The 17,873-nt window shown below is 35.3% G+C and overlaps 1 protein-coding gene across 3 annotated transcripts in view; it reads right to left on the bottom strand.

The window, feature by feature from the left end:
• ADGRL2 (adhesion G protein-coupled receptor L2) overlaps positions 1-17,873 on the bottom strand; it is a 381,557-nt gene that overhangs the window by 217,646 nt on the left and 146,038 nt on the right. The gene's annotated exons all lie outside the window — the stretch shown is intronic.

The following is a 17,873-nucleotide window of genomic DNA, read 5'->3' as shown; positions in this document are numbered from 1 at the left end:
CTGAAAGAGCTGAATCCTTTACATTCTGCACAAAAAAAATCAGATAGGAAATATTTTTACTTTGTAAACCTTCAAAGTTACAATAACCTTTGGATCTATTGACATAACACGTTTTGCTACAATTTTTTTAAAAATAGAAACTGTTTTAAGAATATAATTATCCTTCACAGCATAAAAGTAGTGGTCTTAAGTGTAATTTGAAGTGATTAAAAAGATCCCATGCTCTAAATTACATATACCTTGAAAATTAGTAAATTGAGGTTTTTTTCTCTCTCTAAAATAATCCATGAGGCCACAAAAGACAGAAATATTGCTCATTATTATTGCAAAACATTGTGCATGCCATGATCCTTTCTTCTGTCCTAACATGCTAATGAGAGTTGACTCCTTGTGTATAAATCAGCACAGTGTAAATAAACAATTAATTAATTCTAAACAATCTATTAAATAATCTATATTTTCACCTGATTTTAGAGACAGTTCTGCTGGATTTTATCTAATTCATCATAAGAGAACCAGCCAATGATTGTTTCCTTATCCTGGCAACCTGAGGCAAAATCCTAAATTCAATTGAGACACTAACTAACAACCTCACAAACTGTAATTTTAATATGCATGTCATCCTCCCATTCCATTTAGTATGTGATCAGATAAGGTTCATGATTTCAATATTAAACCAGATTCCCCCCCCCATTTATTTTTCATTATAACATACCCAGTGGAGAGATCTGGAAATTTAAGAAATTCTCACATGCCTTGCGACCACTAAAGAGGCCTGATAAAGGTTTTTTTTTCTTCTGATAGTGACATAGTCTTTTTTTTTTAAAAAAAAAAGTTCAGATTCATCTAAGAGGCCTTTTGATAACCAATTAATATAGGATTAATGTACTAATGGGAAGAGAGTAATGTAAAATCAGAGTAAAGAATATGCTTCTGACATTTGTCAAGTTTTTTTATAAGTGCTATGCTTTTTTCATGTTTACCTTCTGAATTTAAAAACTCTGACCATTCTAACTAAGTCTAGAATAGCTGGAAGCAAAATGTTGTTCAAATAGAAGGAAAACATGCTTTCAAGAAGAAAAAGCATCATTGCCTGGGTTTTATGAAAAAATATAGGCACTATAAAAGAATCCCTAGGTGTACAGATTCAGCCTTCCCTAATCGTGCATTATCCAACCACCATATCTCAGGATGTGCAAAGCTTTCTTGGGGGGAGAGTCTGTAGGACAAGGAATTCACTATAGAAAAATAAGAATATGTACCATAATTGAAGAAGAGTGAAATCTTGAGAGCTAGACTTTTTTTGACTGCTAAATGATTCACATGGAATTTTCAAAGTCTCGCAGAGAGGGGGGAAAAATGAGATCTGACAGCCTGAAGATCTAAAAGACATGTTCTATATCTGGGGAAAAAATCACTGAATCTTGCTTGATTCTGTGCTATAGGACAACATTGTTACATGCATACATTGCTACATAAGATTTCCCTAGGTATAATCAGTTTTACTACAGGTACAACAGTGTTTATATGCCACTCTTGCTTTTCAAAGGGAACCTCACTGATCTCTTGAAAGAAAGCTAAAGGGTCACATTCCCTCCCCAGCTCCTCAATTGTTTAAAGACAACATGAAAGTGAATGTTATATACCAGAACGAGATTATTTAATCAACTGACTGAAAACTGAAACAAGCTGGTTCTGATTCTTTAACTTAAATTCCTTTGGGCTGTAAAGTATTATCCTTACAGAGCTTTTTTTTTTTCCTTACAAAAACAAAGTTGGTATATATAAAGTGATCAAATACATTAAGTTACACATTGAACTATATCTTATTACATAAACTATATATCTGTAATTCAAAGGTAAATGCCAGTGCAAATGAAAAACGTGCACGGGGAGCACCCTGACATAGGGACTGACGATGACCTTTGGACAGTCAGAGACTGGGAACAAGACTGGGTCACAAACCTTGCAACAATAAACAGGGATTATTGTGTTTGCTTTTCTTTTTGCTAGGAGAAAGAATGGGGGAAAACCCCTTATCTATTAGTTGTCATGAAAGAACGAGAGAGAAAGATGTGCGGGACAGGGAATTACAGAAAACTCATGTGAGTGAAAGTTCTGCACTTCAATATGCCCTACAAGACATTTTGTGTTTCATTCACTTTGCCCAGAGTATTTGTATGACAAGTATTTGTATGGCAGAAGCCATTTTTCTTTCTTCTTCTCTTTCTCTATATATGTATGTAACTTTACATAAATTGAAGCAATTGTTTATAATATAGGACACAATCCAGTTATAGCTAAACATTGATGGTCTTATTGATCTTAGCAGGAGAATTAAGCATGTGCAAAAATTGCAACCTAAAAGGGTGTGATATGGGCTGGATTGCTTCACGTACTGTAATTGGGTTGGAATATCAACAGATCTCCATTGTGTTTCTTAATGTGAATTAAATCCTTATTAAGGGGATCAGAACAGTAATAAGAAAGCTGTCTCAGAATACTGATTTTAAAAGCACGCCACTAATTATACATTTTACGACCCCACTATTTTCGCACTAAGAAAATTACACAAACATTTGGTTTTCTTCTGCAATTTCAGCCAGAAGATTTTTGTCAGGACTATGATAAAACGCTTAATCCAACATTAATTCTACTTTTGTGTGATCACAATATTTTGTGTTTGTGTGTGAAAAATAAAAGATATATAGTAGAGTTGTTACCTCTTATGTACTTACATAAGGCTATATGCATTGTCCTTACTATGCATATGTCTGTGTACTCTCTTTGGTTATATTTTATCAGAAAATGAAAAGCTTTGTATTCATTCTTCATATTTATCACTCACTTTTCTTTTTTTTGTTATACTTGGGCTTCATATTTTAAGTGTTTTATATATATTCTCTTAAAATTGCTTGCCATTTTTTCTCCACTCATGTACATATACCCGATTTATAATTAGTATAACAGACTATTTGATACCTTACAGATTTAGTCTTAACAAGACTTTTCATTACTGATATTTTAAAAAATGCCAACTGCAAATAACAGTTTAGGGTTTTATTGAGTATTGGGCTCATTTCATACTCTAATAATAAGCCATCTAGAGTAAGATAGGCAGCAAATAAACTTAACAAATAAAATAATACAGCAAGCAAAATAACTGATAAATCAGCAGCATATAAGTTTCACTGGTTGCCTGATTTCATTGGTGATGCATTGGTCATATTTGATCAAATGACTAACAATGAATATTATCAACAGCTTTCTTACATGATCCACCTCTTTAGGTTACCATAGTCCAGGCAAGTATAGAATAATGCAATAAAACCATAGAACCAAAATTATTTGAAACAATTGTGATGCTTGTGTTTTTGCTTAAAGAAAAAAAGAAGCAAATCATCTTTCCCAACACAATTCTATTAAATATGAAGTTTTTCTTTCTGTATTGGTGCAATTCTAGTCAAGCCAGTAGGAGCTATTCATATAGCTACTGGATAAAGGCACTTGAAGATTAATGGCCAGCCATTATGGATTATGGCAATGTTTCTTAAGGAATTGTGTACAGTTTCACTGCATATAGGCTCTAATGAAAGGGTTCCTGACAACACTTTAGCCAATTGTCCTGACACCACATTTCCAAAAGGAGATTGAACCTATCTGACAAAATGGGTTAAATTGCCCTTCCAGTTAGAGCCATACAATGTTGTTTCCTCTGCTAGACAGAGAAATCGTTGAGAATACCCAACTACCACCTGAGAGCATATGATATACAGTTCTGTAAACTGTATTCACCTCCTTTCCAATTTTCTGAATTCTAGCAGACTTTTGCCATTGAATTCTATCCTAGTCTGAGTAAATAAATAATACTAAAGTCTGGTGCTTGTTTCATTTATTTCATTTTAAAAAGTAATACAATATATAATATCCAAGTGTAAAAAGTAATACCATACCCATCCTGTTCAATCCCTTCAATTAAAGATGTGTGAAAATGTCATTAACCAGACCTGACTTAGGGCAGCCAAATCACATAGAATCTCACAAACCTTTGCTTTCCTCACAATATCTCATCTACATATTCCAGAGACCAATTAAGCCCCACCTAAAAATAATTATGAAGGCTGCAATTAAAAAGAAGTCTATCAAAGTTCACAAAACTACTTCTAAAGCTTTGCTGCTCCACTGATGCATAATCAAATGCATTGTTTTGAAATGGAGTGGCTGTCTTGTCAAAATCACTCCAAGGGTGCAGCATAATGTAGTTCAGCGGGTCACAAAGAACCCCAGAACAACATCAAGCAATCTACAGGCCTTTCAGAAAAAATTAACATTCAGGACTGTGCCATCAGAAAAGAACTAAGTAAAAATGGGATTTGTGAGAGAACCTAAATAAAAATCCTACAGAGCGTTCCATGAACCTCTAGTTATATCCTACATGAAAGCTTAAAAACCTCTCACAAAACAATTTCTTCTCAACATGCCATTTAAACAATGCTTTTAGGAGTGGAACACAAAATCAGAATGATGGGATCTGGCATGCGCTGTTTAAAAAGAGTATTCTGGAGATTTATTGCTAAAACATATCATGGCAGTAAGCATTTCAAGTTCCATCTCAATTTCTCATCTTCCAGTATATTTGATAATAGATTCTGACATACAGAACTGCATTTTTATACAACCATTCATACCACCATATACTCCATTGTGTAATTCATGAAATCTCCAAAGTTCAGCATTTATTTTTGGCCCTTTTACCACATTACCTTATTTTACTGCATGGCACAGACCTACAGGACCACTTCTTTCTTGTGAAAAAGGCAGGAGTTTTGAAACTTTATATTCCAGGAAACATTTTCTATGCTTGCGGATGAATTCCTGAGCGTCTGAACTCCAAGCAATGTTCAGAAATCATTAGGTTCATTAGAGTGAACCCCACTTAGTCTCCAGCACCAGCCAGTTGGTTAATCTCATTGTTTTATGATATGCCCAACAGTCTCCTGAATTTGTGCATTGCAGAAAAAAATAAACATCAGCAGTGGTGGTAAACACTGCACAATATTTGGAAATGTATTTAGGATTTTATTTAGGAAAAGACATTATTATATTTGCTCTTCCCAAAGAATAAGAAAAGCATGAGTTTAGCTGTCTCAGACAGATTTGGCTTAACAAGGGTTCTTACAACTCAACTCTGGACAAGGCTTTTGTGCCACAACTTTTGTAGGATTTTATAGGATAATCTAGTGGAAGAACCCCATTCATTTTTTTTAACCCTCCTGTTTTATGGTAAACCTTACTATACATCCTAGCTCCATTTTGAACTGAATAATTAACCTGGATGGTGCATTTCTGCTTATTGCAATAATGTAAGTTTTAAAACATTTAGGCACAGAATCAAATATTAAGGCCTTTTCTGGCAAAAGATCTTCCCATTAGGCTACTATGCCTGGTTTTAGTCTGGTGTGGTTGAATATTTTATGGTTTTGTCTTCAGACAAAGAAACAGTTTTTCTATAAACTACATAAATATACATGCATGCTCTTGGTAACTCATATTAAAAAAATGTGAATGGAAGTGAACCACTCAAAGCAATAATTAAAAGAATTTGAATAACACCATGTTGATGCAACTAGTTTATATATGCAGGTAATACTTGACTTATGACCACAATTGAGCCCAAAATTTCTATTGCTAAACAAGACAGTTGTTAAGTGAATTTTGCCTCATTTTACAACCTTTCTTGCCACAGTTGTTATGTAAATCACTGCAGTTATTAAGTGAATCTGGTTTCTCTGTTGACTTTGCTTGTAGGAAAGGGTCACAAAATGTGACAACAATAGAGCTTAGCAATAGTACTTAGATTTATATACCATCCCATAGTGCTTTATAGCACTCTCTGGGTGGTTAACAATGTCAGCATTCTTTGCATATTGCCCCCAACAAACTGGATTCTCATATTACCAACCTCTGAAGGATGGGTCAACCTTGAGTGCTGTCAGGATCAATGATGATCACATGACCCTGGATACAGCAACCATTATAAATACATGTCAGTCACTTTTTCAGTACCACTGTAAATGAAAGGTCACTAAAAGAATGGTTTTAAGTATAGCTCTACCTGTATCATAGGCAGGTTGAGTTTCTCTGGAGGAAGAGAACCAATGCTGTTTGTCTGCATATCCGTGTCCTTTCCCATTACAGAAATTATGTCAATTTTGTGGCAGAAGAGTAAGCTGTGCTTGACATGGGCCAGGATAGCAATTATGATTTTGATTGGTATTATCTAAATCTATTTTTTTGTATTGTTATAAACCATAACTTGGGCCCAGATTCTGAGTGAGACTAGAAGGGAAGAGGTAGTGCGAAAGATTTATGTATTTAGGATCTGTGGTGGTGCAATGGTTAGAATGCAGTATTGCAGGCTAATTTAGCTCACTGCCAGGAGTTCAATCCTCATGGCTCAAGATTGACTCAGCCTTCCTTCCATTCAAGGTTGGTAAAATGAAGACCCAGATTGTTGGGGAAAATATGCTGACTGTATACTGCTTAGAGAGAGCTGTGAAGCACTCTCTTTCAGAGAGTGTAAAGCAGTGTGAAGTGTTATATAAGTCTAAGTGCTATTGCTATTTATTAAATTTATTGGCCACCCATCTTACCACAAAGTAATTTTGGGCAGAGATATTAGGGATATACCCAGAACATTACTTTGATAATAAAGGGCTCTACTTCCATAACTGCAAAATAAATAATAATATCTTGTTTTCCCTTATTTGCTACTTCAGATATATTTTCATTTTGTATTTATACTTTTCAAACTAAGAGTATAATAATTTTAGGAAGGTTTTTTTTTCATTTTCCCTCTATATTGAGGGAAATATATTTTATTTTATATTTTAAAATCTGCCTACCAAATTCTGAATGCCAGATTGAAATATAAGTTTTATTTGGTTATTACAATACAATTCAATATACTCCATCTGAAAAACTATCTTTTAGTATCAAATGGTTGCAAAGAATTCACTTCATGGTCATGGTTCTGGCCTACTTTAGTTAAATGGTATATTGATGTTTTAATGGTTCCCGTGTTCAGAATACTGGGAAGCACTTTATTCAAATGCTTTTCACACCTACCCATCCTCAATCCTTTGATTTGATCCAAAAAGATCCCATGGTCAATGGTATCGAAAGTTACCATCAGGTCAAGTAGGGTAAGGATAAATACACAACCCTTATCCCACCCTCACTACAGACATCCAAAAGTCTGACCAGTGCCATCCCTGTCCCGTACCTGGGTCTGAATTTTTACTTAAAGAGATCCAGATAATCTGTTTCATACAAGATCCTCTGAAGATTTTGTACAACCACATTTTCTACCACATCCCCCCAAAAGGGGAGGTTAGAAAATAGTCCTGTACAGTCAAATGTCTTGTTGAGGAAGTGGGGGTGAACTAAGGATCGTTATGATGTGAAAGACAACTCCTCACTTAAAGAAGGATTCACCACTAGTAGATCTTACCTACACACCTACCTAGCCCCTGGTCCACTTTAACAAGAGTGGCATAAAAAACAAGGGAAAGGAAAGAGCATTAGGTATGTTCACTGCCATGAATTATTTACAAAAGTGATAAAAGCAGGATATAATTAACTAACTAATTAAATCTCTAATATGTAAGCCTATAATTGTAAAATGATTAATGTTAAAAAATTATAAGCCCATTTTACAAGATTTAAGATAAACAAAACAGTGTGTTTTAAATTCATTTAAATATATATTTAAAAGTTAACAAGGGTGGGAATTGTATATTGTCTATTCATATTTCCCTTCACCCCATTATTTTACTGCCATTGTTATAATTTTATGTAATTGTTAAAAGTTCCCTGATTTCAGTGAGATGAAGCCTCTGTATCATTTATCTTTCTTGTTGTTTGCATTAGATTCAATCCTGAGCCTTGCTCTTCATAAACTTAATAAATAGACATATTTAGCTTTTACATGTATACTGTATATCCCATTGGCAGGATTCTAATATTACTGCCTATGTCTGTATTCTTGACTGGCCTTTCTTTATATGGTATATTTCTTTTCTTATTGCAATGTGTAAAGAGGCTCTTATCTTATTTGCAAACACTGCAGGGACTATCTAATTAAAACAAAATTATTTTTATTGTTACTGAGTTTTCGAAATTCTCTAGTGTAACTCTTTTAATTTAAGGCTGGCTCTTACTTATTCTGCATATGGGTTCCCCCCCCCTCTCCTTCTCGTGTACCTTCTTAATATTAGAATCACAAGATAATGTAAGTTTTCTAATATGGCAAATTGTCATCTTCTCCAGAGCATTCAGAAATGACCGAATCTGCTATGGCTGTGATTTCCAGGCTCACAAGTCATAACCTACCTTGCTCACTCAAATCAACTCACCCAGCAGGATTCTTTGAAATCCTGTGGTTTGTTTTATTTATTTATTTAAAGCAACAGGTACAGTACAATTTCCTAACTTCCTAATATTTCTCATTATGTGTAACATGGTTAGCTATTCAAATCCATCTTAATAACTCTCGATCTAAAATATTATTTAATAACTGACAAAATCATTGACTTACACATAATACTTACTAATTATTTTCTTTCTTTACCCTGACCCCCTCCCCCTTACAAATGCTACACATGACTAAGGAAACACCCATTTCCATTTGTTTTATGTTAAATCAACATCTAACCACTCTGTGATTTCATTCAAAGAAAACAGAAGGAACACATTAGCTTTGTGGTTAGAGAGATTGATGGGCTTCAAACACTTTTAACCATGGATGGAGATTTTTTATTTTCTTTTTCCAGCCCTAGCAGCTGGTGTTTTTAATTTAAATAGATTTAAGAGAATGAAGATCATTTTATTGAACATAGGCCTTGTTCCTTGGACAAAAATTAAGTTAACTATTTTAATTAACTAATATTCAAAAGGAACCTTGCTTAAAAAGACAGCAGTTTGAAAGTACAAATAATAAGGGGCAAATCTGACTTATTTTAACAGTAAAAATGTACATGAGAAATAAGCACTGACTCCACTCCACATGCCAAATTCCTTACTGTATAGAAACAAAAACAAAAAAAAAACTAAGAGTAATAAATTGACTATCAGGCCTGAAAGACCATGTTCATATATGAAGGTTCAATTAAATTGATTTATTGCTAAAAACCTATGCACAGGAATCTTCTCAATTAAAACGGGTCAGCAGTAAGGGTCAACAGAATTCAAGGGGGGTTGGACTTAGTGCGCTTGTCACTAAATAGGGACTCTAAGCTGATCCATCTTTTAACTTCACCCCCAGGTTCTGCTACTCCTTCTCCTACATTAAAAATTCCCTTTTTATGACCCTGTAATGCCTTAACTTGAGACAGAATCTGGGTGACTGGCTAGAGCTGACTGGCTGGATGCCCCTCCTGACATCACATGAAGTTCACAGCAGATAATTGTTCTTTGCATCCTAGAAGAGAAAAATCTGCCACTACCTACGATTGAACTCTCAACCTTCTAAGTGGGAGGTAAGCATCTTCACCATTAGGCCACTACACCCCTCTACTCCTTCTCCTACATTGACTGAGCATAAATGATATAAAATAATTTTCTTCCAAATAATACATAGTTATACTACTGAATATAAAATGCTTCAATCCACTTCATAGATAACATTGCTAGACTATGCCATCTTCTCATATCTTGTTTTATATCTAAAATAATATAGTAACAAAAGAATAGTTATTTTCACTTTTGCAGAGGCAAACCCAGGTTTGAGGACCTACAAGCAGGATAAAGTTGAAAAATTGATAAATCTTTCCCTCAAGCATAGTATTTTAGAATAGATGTTAATTTATCTTATTTATTTCAATATAATTCTACCATATATTTTTCTTCCATTCAATTTTGTCTGATCTTCAGAGATTGCCTGGCCAAGTTTTATTGGGAAAATTTTCAGAAGTGGTTTGCCATTGCCTTCTTTCTAGGCTTTAAACTTGACTAAGCTCAATCTCACTGATTGGCTTTATTCATCAGGCAGGGTTAGAACTCATAGTTTCCTGATTTCTAGCCAGATGCCTTAACCACTCTATCAAACTGACTGTAATTCTATCAATATCTTCATACATATGTGTCCGCCACCACCTTACACTTGCTTGTGCTTCGCTATTTTGCTCTGATAGATTGCTGTGAACTATCTAGCGAGGAAGAATGAAGGAGGAAATCCTTGGGAAATTGAAAGTAAGTGCTGTACCTCCTTGAGGTGCTGCCTCAAGGTCACCCAGCTGGAAGAAGGAGCCACATATTAAATGGCACTTGGAGTGACATTTATGAAAATATCTTGCTGGACCTGATTAGCTACAATGGGGTGGGCAATGAGAGACAGTTAATGGAAGGAAAAATAGAAGTTAGGGATTTTGGCGCGCAATTCTCAGTTCTGGCTATGCAATACTGCAATATACCTGATCTCTAATAAAACTATACCTTTCTCAATAAATGGAGCCAAAAATTGTTTCTATTTAGAGGTTTAAGTTGTGGCAGGTCCAACAATATCCTCCACTGCTACAAAGCCTTTATGCAATCAAAAGGAAAAAGAAGAATTCCTACTTTGGAGCAAAAAGTCATCTAGACAACATTTACCATAGTTCTCTCAAACCTCCCAGTGTAAATCTAACTGCTGCAAGATCTGTCGTGGTTTTATTTTAGCAATTATAAAGCTTCATTGGGATAATGATTTCCTACATTGCAAATACCTAATGCAGAAGGCTATTAATATCATTTAAATATAGGAGGGCCAAAATAATACATCTCCTGTCACTTCCACCCACCTCCACCGTCACTCTAAATGAGCATTTTCAAACATTCTTGTTTTTGACCAAAACTGCTCCAATGTGATTGAAAACTTGGTTATACATTTTTAAAAACAGCAGTCAAAAGAGTTATATCAATGCCATGGCACTATTGTAAATAGCATCAATCATTCACCTAGCAGCAGTTATAATTACTATATATACAGTTCTAACATGAAATTGTTCATCAAGATGCTGTTGAAGTTTTCTGTTTCAAAAATCACCAAAGCACCTTTATAGTTTATCATGAAAAAAAAAAGAATGTATAGGTGAAAGGATGACTTTGGAACTCCATTTCTTTCAATTCAACCTATTTCACAAAGCCAGTGTGGGGAAAATTGGAATATGTATGACATTTTGAGCTTCCAATGAAAGCTGGGGTATATATTTAACTGAAAAAAAAATATGCTAAGCTTCTTTTAGCAAGCTAGGTCAAACTATTTCCATGTTTCTTGTTGGAAGTTATTATTGCTCGTAAAAATAATGTTTGCAAAGGATTTTTATCCAATATTATTTCTTATAATAATTGAGAGCAGATAATTAAAAAGAAAACTATTTGGAGCCTAAAGAAACATAGCTCAATCTTAACTCACCCTCTTTTTTTATTACTCTGTTCATCTGCTATTTTTAATGGCACTATTTTTAATGTTTCATTATTTTTTCAGTTTCATTTTTTAAATGATGTGGATTCTTGCCTCTTACCATGAGAACCACTGATATACAATGTTATAAATATCTTAATGAATAGTATAAATAAACATCCTCTAACATATAAATTATAATAAAGCAAGAAGCCTATAATGATTTAGTTCCTTAAATATCGGATGTTGGTTAAAAGTGCTGCAAGGAAAAATCTTCAGGCCTTCTTTCATAATTTCATAATGCGGCGATGAGCAGCGAAGACTGAACCGGTTCTCTCCACCGGTCTACTGTTGGGCCCACCCGCCTGCTTGGGCTCTCATACTCATCTTTATCCTCTGCTTTTGAAGTGCAGCTGCTTTGCATGGCACAACAAAGTGCTGCACAGCAGCTGCTAAACTGACCGGGAGAGTGCAGGCTTGCAGGGGATGAGTTGGAACGCCTCTGCGCCTGCGCAAATGCCTCTGCGCCTGCAGAATAATATATGGATAATATATAATATATGAATATCTGTAACTAGTGAAGGAGTGATACATTGCTTGAATCTGTCTCCCAGTTCACCCATAAGAACCATTTTTCTTGAAATCAAATCATTGCTCATGACCTATCAGAATGCTGATCATTATTGTTTCTGTAAATGGCCATTTAAATTAATTTGCAACAAGATTTAACCTTGACACTTTGTTGCAATTGTGTTCTGAGTTACTGCACCATTAATCATTAGAAATCTGACATCAAACAGTGGTTTATCTTGCTGACAGAAATCTGGTTACTGCCTGTCTCTCTCTGTGTGTGTTTACTATTTTGATTGCTATCCAATTTAACTTTCAAAATTTGTTCAGATTATCTTCATCCTGAAGTAAAATTAATAATAAACTAGAGTAGGATCTCTCATAATTGATTCAGTGGAGGAAAAATACAGCTCAATCAATACCAATGGAAATTCTATACATTTAATTAGGAACACATTATTCTATTACACACACACATACACACACATGTGTATATCTATCTCTCTATCTCTCTATCTCTCTCTATCTATCTATATCTATCTATCTATCTATCTATCTATCTATCTATCTGTCTATCTGTCTATCTATCTATCCACATAGACACACACACACATACTGGTATATAATGCATACTTGTGATCTAAAAATATTAACTGGTTTATTCTGCATGGTTTTACAATATAAAAAAATATAAAGTTCATATTGTAAAAAAATTTCTCAAGCTAAAAAAACTTTGAACAGCTTTACCTAGTTGTAATCTTCCTATACGGAATGAGAAGTGGTTACTGTCATTCATTTGTCAATACATTCATGAAAAATTACAGTGTTATTATCTGCGGTTGCCTTTGAATCAGTGTCGAATTTTCACTTGATTTAAAATTCAGCTGCCAGCATATTATCCAGTATTATTGTATTTACTAGTATTTGAACTACTATTCCTTCTAATCCGCATTTCTTTGTCTCTGGGACAATGGTGGGATTCAAATATTTTTACTACCAGTTCTGTGGGCATCGCTTAGTGGGCGTGGCAGGGGTAGAATACTGTAAAATCTCCAGTCAAAGGTGGTATTTGCCAGTTCTTCGAACTACTGAAAATTTTCATTACCGGTTCTCCAGAACTGGTCAGAACCTGCTGAACACCACCTCTGCTCTGGGACATAATACTAGGATTCCTGACATTGTATATAAGTTATCCTGTCCAAAGTCAAAAGCTCCATGTAAGCTTTTATTAAAAAAAAAATTTTTTTTGCCCTGATATCAGAAACAATTGAACCAGAAACAGTTTCAAAAATGGTCAGGTAATGGTGTGAGAACCAAGAGATACTACTAGTGAATTCAAGTCTGCCTTAACCATGAAAGCCAGCTTGTTAACCTTGGGTAAGTCATTTGTAAATTGTTCATCTCTCTCACATTAGATTGTCTGATAGATGTCAATCCTGAACTAAGTTTTAGGCATTTTTTCTGTTTATCATTTTTCTCCTATTTGTCTTAATATTATACTGTATACAATTATTAACTGTGCTGGAATTCACACAGGCTTTTAAAGCAGGATTTTTCTTCACAGTAATTCTGTGAATTAGTAAAAAAGCGAGGTATCAGAAAATGTAGGGACTTAATCAAATACATAAAGAAAAGCAAGCATTAATCAGTGGTAAATGTTATTTTGTATCAGGCCGAAGCAGTAATCATATGTGTTAATGTAAATATGCTCTGAAAACTATTTGCAATTTCATTTCTTATTGGTGTTGGCACATTATTTTCTTTTCATTTCAAATCTCTCTCTCTCTCTCTCTCTCTCTCTCTCTCTCTCTCTGTGTGTGTGTGTGTGTGTGTGTGTATGTGTGTGTAAACATTTGTGCATAGGTATACACTTAATTCCATTAGCAGAACTACTCTGGCATAATATACATATAATTAAAGCTACATATTCATCGTCCTATTTGTTAAGAAATGCTCACTCCCCCACATCTATTGTGCATGAAACTTTTGTTAGTAAAACAATAAACATCTGTAAGTCCAGTTAGTGACATTATAAAGATTTGTTGAACATCGAATCAACTAATGAGCAATAGTCGGTGGCAAAAAATCATGTTATATTGTTACTAACTCCTGAGATTTGCAGTCTGTTGGCATAATTTGGGCATGAATACATAATTTATAGGAAAGCCTCTATTTTTTCCAGTGTTCCAGTTGATGAAAGTTGTATTTAAATACCCTGTAGTTAGATTATTAACTTTTGCAAAATAGAAACAGATGTGTGTCTTAGTATGCCATGAAATTTATGATTTACATAGTACTCCTGAATACATCAACAGAACCCAATGAATCTAATTTGCTTTGGGATTTACAATAACCTGATCTGGCATGTTTAAGTACTGCAACACTTTAAACAAAATTAGAAAACTATTACGTTTTGTTTGATTAAAAATGTAATTGTCTTTATTAATGACAAAAACTTAGAAAATCTTTCTTTGTTCAAGGATTTTTCTTTTATACAAATGTGCAGTACGTTTAGTACATTTTTGCCACTACTTTCCTCATTTTAAAATAAACTTGTCCATTGAATAGGAGTCTGTTCAATACAGTGCCAAAATCCAGCTTTCAAATGAATAGCAGATTTCATTAAAAAGAGAAAGAAAGTAAGCATTTGTTGTCAAGAACTTGTGCATAAAGTTACCCTTTTAATGATTATATTTAACGTATGTATTGTTGATTAGATGGTTCCCCCACCCCCCCAGAGCTTAATCTTACAGTTGGGAAGGTTTATTCCCCAGTAAACATAAGCTGTAGCTCCCGTGCTAGCGAAGTGCTATCATAGAATTAATTGTGCATTTGTAACTCACATACGTTTTGTGTCTTGAATGATAGAAAATTAGTATTATTTATTTTATTAAATCACATTTTCCTTTATTAAATCACATTTTCTATAACTACAAAAGAATTGGAACATTGAATACCTTTTGAAAATGGCAAATGTACGTGTCCCAGGATAACGTTGCAAGATCCAATGTGGCTCGGGCACCGGGACCAGAGGCTTACTCTTCTGAGCTTTCGGGCTTGTCCCAGAGCCCTGTTTGTATTCATAGAACAGCCAAGGCACATATTCCGGTAAGGAAAAGTTCCCCGAAGATGGGCTCCAGTGCAAACCCAAAAGCTTGAAAAAGTAAACCTCTGGTCCCAGTGACCAACTCAGATTGGATACTGAATACCTTCTCTCAAAGGCAAGAGCAAAAAAAAATTCCAATTGTCCATGTGTGTGTTTGTGTGTGTGTGTGTGTGTGTGTGTGTGCGTGTGTGTAAAGAGATACCCATGCTAATGAATGTTTCAGTACCTGGAAAACGGCTCTTGGGAAAAATAGAAACATCTTTAAGGACCTGTCTTCCTGGGCTGGTGAAGGTTTTTTTTTTTTTTTTAATCCAAGCCACATTAATTCTTGGATAAAGTAGTAGATCCTTTTTATACCCAAAGACTTTATATGTTTAGGGAATAAGGCAACGAAGTGGAACGGTAAGTGGTGCAGAATTCATTTCTATAAGGGTGTCTTCCTCTTACATAGCAATGGATGCAATTCATTGATCATATAGACATCTGAAGAAGTATAACAATACAAGGTGAAAGGCAGTAACAGGAGGAGATAGCCCACCTATCCTTCTTGGTTTGCTTCCTGAATACATCTGGATTAGCCATTTCAGGCACAAATCATTGTAGTAGATGGCCTCTAAACCTAATTCAGCAAAATTCTTACATGTTCTTATCAGGAGTGGGCTTCAAAAATTTTAGCAAAGGGTTCTCTGCCTGGTTGCTGGGTGAGCACGGCCATGGGGGGCGTGGCCTACTTGGCCTCCTGCACCATGGCGGGAGGGGGGCATTTTTGCCCTTCCCAGGCTCCGGACGCTTTCCTTGAGCCTCCAGGAAGGCAAAAACGGCCTCCTGGCTCTGGAGGCTCTCTGGAAGCCGAAAATGGGCCCATTTCTGGCCTTCTCGAACTTCCAGGAGGCCCATTTTTTGCCCTCCCCAAGCCTCTGTGCATACCCTGCACTTACCTGCATCCAAAATGGGCCTCATAAAGATTCCTGGGAGGGGTGGGGTGGGCAGGGCCAGTCAGGAGTAGGATTTGGGGGTTCTCCGAACTACACAGAATCTTAGCTAGGGGCTCTCCCGAACCCCTGAAAACCCCCAGCAGCCCACCCCTGGTTCTTATCCATCAGAGTTCAGGAAGTGATAAATGTTCCCATGTATTTAACAGTAAACCAGTAAAGAAACAAGATAAACAAATTTCTAGGCAGAGAAAGGATTGAATCTCCAGATCTTTTTAACAAATCATCCTTAGCAAAGGCATGATGAGCAATTGGAAATCTCCATTGTATCCAAATTAATAGTTCACCTCCTTCCAGCCAAGGAAATGTGTCAATTTTATTTCAGACCACATGGAGATAAGGGAAAAAGAAAGCAACTCCCTTGTAATTCCGCTTCCCATGAAGTTTAATTACGTGGTAAAGCGTTGGGACAGTTCTCTTTCTTTGATTTCATATCTTCAAGATAGGATAATGCTAAACTTCATAGGCAACAAAGTGATTATATTTTATATTAGAATATGCAACAGGTGTCATCCAAGGACATACTGACCCAGATAATCAGAGTAGTCTGTCATGAGAAGTAAACAAACTCTAGTCTGTGGGTTGAACTTTACAAAACGATTACTATTTGGAAACTTAATTATCGTGCTATACAACTCATGAAAGACTTGGATCTTTAGATCTTCTAAAAATTGGTCAGAATTACAACCCTAATAAATAAATTATAATTAAAATATTATTTTGTTTTAAGGTAATAGTAATTAAGTTTCAGAAAAGTAATCTTCCCGTTTCAATTATAAGCAAAAATGTAATTAAAACTTTGCATTTGATTTAATTATTATTTAATTGTATGCATATTACTTCCTTTTCCCTATGTTTGTTGTAAAACAAGTCTGCATCGGTTGTGATCCTCCAAGGTAAATAAAGCACACAAGCCGAACAGATGTTCAGTGGACTTCTTTGCCACCCATTCCTTCAATATATGAAATCTTAGGCAGGTTGCAGACTAAAGCAGTGTATTAGACTCATGATACACAGTCCGCAGTCAATATAATTGATCAAAGTTTTGTTGATTTACTATAATGTGACAGGAAACTTTGTTAGCATGCTGTCTAAATGATCTTTGCATTTTTAGAATGGTTAAAACAAGGATGTTTTATAAGCAAGGATGTTTTCGACTCCCTATATTTCTAAATGGGTTAATTAAGCTCCACTTTAGACTCATTTACTCATAGAACATTCCACCAAAAGATCATCCAGGTGCTTTTTTGGCAAACTTGAGATGAGCATTGAGATTCTTCTAAATGAGCAGTGACGTCTTGTTACTCTCCTGTGGATACTACGCTTATCTAATATTTTTCTAATGGTGTAGTTATGAACACTTATTTTAGCCAAGGTGAGAGAGGCACACAGAACCTTCAGTGTTGTCCAGGGATTGTTTATGACTTTTTGAACTGTTTTATTTAGATTGTTGTTGAGAGGGCAGCTACTTTGGGGAAATTGTCCCAAATTATCTCAATTTCAAAAGTTGGGACTCTGGCCTTGTCCACAGTTTCTACTTGTCTCAATATCAGGACCATCTACCATTTTAGGACAGCCGTAACAAATAATATTACCCATACTTCGGCTGTTGAAATCAAAAGTGGTGCATTTCCTTCTGTAGTAGAGCAAATGGGGCAGACCTGGTTGCTTGTTCCACATCATTCTATCTGATACAAATATCCAGCTGGCAGATCCCAGCCCTCAATTTTCTGTTTTCAACGGCCATCTTGTATTCTGGTTTTCT

This window comes from Notechis scutatus, chromosome 3 (genome assembly GCF_049901735.1).
Source record: "Notechis scutatus isolate UNSWTSFEM ecotype Mainland chromosome 3, rNotScu1.2, whole genome shotgun sequence".
In the NCBI taxonomy this organism is placed as follows: domain Eukaryota; kingdom Metazoa; phylum Chordata; class Lepidosauria; order Squamata; family Elapidae; genus Notechis; species Notechis scutatus.
This window is presented reverse-complemented; position numbering and strand designations above follow the sequence as displayed.